This window comes from Dromiciops gliroides, chromosome 1 (assembly GCF_019393635.1).
Source record: "Dromiciops gliroides isolate mDroGli1 chromosome 1, mDroGli1.pri, whole genome shotgun sequence".
Lineage (NCBI taxonomy): Eukaryota > Metazoa > Chordata > Mammalia > Microbiotheria > Microbiotheriidae > Dromiciops > Dromiciops gliroides.
Genome location: NC_057861.1, coordinates 148061897 through 148065684, shown reverse-complemented (window position 1 = coordinate 148065684; position 3788 = coordinate 148061897). Strand labels below are relative to the sequence as shown.

The 3788-nt window shown below is 41.1% G+C and overlaps 1 pseudogene; it reads left to right on the top strand.

Moving 5' to 3' along the window:
- The first annotated feature begins 242 nt into the window (after window positions 1-242).
- Window positions 243-3488, top strand: LOC122746631 (annotated as a pseudogene).
- Window positions 3489-3788: the final 300 nt, after the last annotated feature.

Genomic DNA, 3788 nt, shown 5'->3' with positions numbered 1-3788 from the left:
GTGTAGGTCCTCTTTGATTGGCTGTGGTCGAATAGCTGAAACTGGAAGTACATTAAAAAGTTATTAGCCGACAGAAGCATCATTTCTCTTCTGTGACTTCTTTCTTGCTGAAGGCACCTGATGAGAGAAGAGAGTCTTTGGACCTTATCCACCTAAGACCAACATGTAGCCACAAACACGAATCTTGCTTCTTTTTTGTCTCAGCATTTATTCTTTCATATTGGATGAAGAAGAAAATGGCCATGACTTTATTTGCTTTAAGAGGTCAGGAAAGGGGCGGCTAGGTGGTGTAGTGGATAGAGCACCTGCCCTGGAGTCAAGAGTACCTAAGTTCAAATCCGACCTCAGACACTTGACACTTACTAGCTGTGTGACCCTGGGCAAGTCACTTAACCCCAATTGCCTCACTAAAAAAAAAAAAAAGAGGTCAGGAAAATGAGCCACACAAGTTTCAGGAATCCATGAGTTGATTGATTCCATGATGGTTTTCACAGTCAGTCCATCGCTGATGCCAAAAGAAACAACTGACTTTTGACTTTGGGATCCAGACCAGTGGTACTTGAAACAAATGCATATCAAACAGCTGTACAACATTTGAAAGTCAACTTGATTGGAATAATCCTATGTAGAAACCTCATTAAGGCTGAGCCTACTCTTCCCAGAGACAAAGGCTGTTTGGGAGAGTGTACCTTGAGACATTTGTATTTTTGTTCTTATCATATCTTTGAGGTAAATAATCTTTGTAAAAGCAAATTGATGTTAACTGGTTAAATACAACTGGTGTGCTATCTCTGGTGGCTAACAGTGAAAACCTCCAGAATGGGGGTTGAAGTTGATGGCATGAGAGAAAGACACCCTCAATTCTTCAATACTACCCCCTAGAATCCTGAAATTGAAAAGTTAACTAATCTGAGTGGGAGAGTGAAACTAGAGATACTCCGTTTGGGTTTTTTTCCTTATTCATTTGTTTGTTTGTTTGTTTGTTTTTAGTGAGGCAATTGGGGTTAAGTGACTTCCCAGGGTCACACAGCTAGTAAGTGTCAAGTGTCTGAGGCAGGATTTGAACTCAGTTACTCCTGACTCCAGGGCCAATGTTCTATCCACTGCACCACCTAGCTGCCCCCATTCATTTGTTTGTTTGTTTTTTAATCAGAAAAGTATTTTATTAATTTCCAGTTAAGGTTTCCAAAGTCCCAAGAGTTTTGGCGACCGGCCTGTCCCGCGGGACCCGGAGTCGCTTCCTTGGCAGCGTCCTATACAAGGGACTGGGCCGCTAAGTGCAGCAGCTGCAACGTCTCAGCCTCAGGATCAGCCACACTCTCGTTAGTCCCTCAGCGCCGGGGTGTTTGTGGAGCAGCATGTGACAGACTTCCCGCGGAGGAACCTGGGGGTCGTGGTATACGTAATGGCGAAGAAATGCCACGCGCCCCAGCTGGTGGCGGAGTATCTGAACGGTTCTGTCCAGAAGGTAGCTGTCGGTAATAAGACGGAGCTCGCCAACCAGTCGGGCCTGGAGGTGATCCGCATTCGGAAGCCCTACCACACGCACCACCCCAGTATCCAGGGGCAGTGGCACCCCTCTACCAACAGCCCCCACCCCCAGCTGGGCAGGGAAGGTATCGCCCATGGCCCCAACTGTCAGCCCCAATAAAACCTAATTATTTCCGCCAGGAAAAAAAATTTCCAGTACATGTAAAGATAGTTTAAAACATTTGGTTTTTTAAATTTATTTATAATTATATTTTTCTCCCAATTACACGTAAAAACAATTTTAACATCCATTTTCAAAACTTTGTGGTCCAAATTCTCTCCCACCCTTCTTTCTCTAACCCCATTAAGAATGCAAGCATTTTAATACAAGTTATACATTTGTAGTCAGGCAAAACATTTCCACATTAGGTTGTGAAAGAAAACAGACCAAACAAAAATAAGAAAAAGAAACAAAAAATATGCTTCAATCTCTATTCAGACGCAATCAGTTCTTTCTCTGGAGTTGGATTGCATTTTTCTTAAGTCCCTCACAGTTGTCTTGGATCCTTGCATTGCTGAGAATAGCTGAGTCATTCACAGCTGATCATCTTACAATACTGCTGTTACTTTGTATACAGTACATCTCACTTTGCAATAACTCATGTAAGTCTTTCCAGGTTTTTCTGATAGCATCCTGCTTGCTCATCATTTCACTTACTATTGCTAACTGAATTTCCATCCATCCTACTCCCTCCCCATGTCATTTACTCTATTCTCTATCTCCTTTCACCCTTTCCCTCCTCCATGGTATTTTGCTTCTGTCTGCCCCCTCCTCCATTCTGCCCACCCTTCTATCACCCCCCTCCACCTTATCCCCTTTCCTTTCTACTTTTCCACAGGGTAAAATAGATTACTATACCCAATTAAGCATGTATGTTATTCCCTCTTTGAGACAATTCTGATGAGAGTAAGGGTCACTCACTCCCCAGCACCTCCCCCATCTTCCCCCTCCACTGTTTAAGGTTTTTCTCTTTCTTTTTCTTTTTTTTTTGCAGGGTAATGAGGGTTAAGTGACTTGCCCAGGGTCACACAGCTAGTATGTGTCAAGAGTCTGAAGCAGGATTTGAACTCAGGTACTCCTGAATCCAGGGCTGGTGCTTTATCCACTATGCCACCTAGCTGCCCCTGTATAAGCTTTTTCTTCCTACTTTTTTTGTGAGATACTTTACCCCATCCCACTTCTCCCTTTCTCTTTCTCTCAGTGCATTTCTCTCCCCCCTTAATTTTATTTTTTTAAGATATCATCCCTTCATATTCAAGTTGCACTTGTGTCCTCTGTCTAAATATACTCCTTCTACCTGCCCTAATAATGAAAAAGTTCTTATGAGTTACAAGTATCATCTTCCCATGTAGGAATGTATACAGTTTAACCTTTTACTATCCCTTATTATTCCATTTTCCTGTTTTTCTTTTTATGTTTCTCTAGAATCTTGTATTTGAAAATCAAATTTTCTATATAGCTCAGGTCTTTTCATCAAGAATCCCTCAAACTCCACTCTTTCATTGAATTCCCATTTTTCTCCCTGAAGGATTATACTCAGTTTTGCTGGGTAGATGATTCTTGATTATAATCCTAGTTCCTTTGCCCTCTGAAATATCATATTCCAAGCCCTCTGATCCTTTAATGTAAAAAATGCTAGATCTTGTGTTATCCTGACTATGGCTCCACCATATTTGAATTGTTTCTTTCTGGATGCTTCCAATATTTTCCTCTCTCCTGGATCTATTTTCCAAGTCAGTTGTTTTTCCAATGAGATATTTCACATTGCCTTCTATTTTTTTCATTCTTTTGTTTTTAATTTATTGTTTCTTGATTTCTCATCAAATCATTAGCTTCTATTTGCTCAATCCTAATTGTCTGAAGATATGGATGCAGCTTGGGAGAAATAGATGAATGTGATCTAAGATCTGAATTGCCTCCAGGAGAGAAACTAGGACTGTGCCTGTACCATCACTAGAACAATAGGGAAGAGAAAGGAAAAGAAAGGAAAAAGCATTTATTAAGCATTTGTATGCCATCCACTGTGACAGACACTTTACAAATATTGTCTCATTTGATCTTCACAATAACTCTGAGAATTAGGTAGTGTTATTATCCTCATTTTCTAGGTTAAGGAAACTGAGACCAACAGAGGTTAAATGACTTTCCTAGGGGCACATAGCTAGTAAAAGTCTGAGACTGAGTTTGAACTCAAGTCTTCCTGACTTATGGTTCAGCACTCTATCCACTGTAGCACTTCTCTGTTTCTAACAGACAA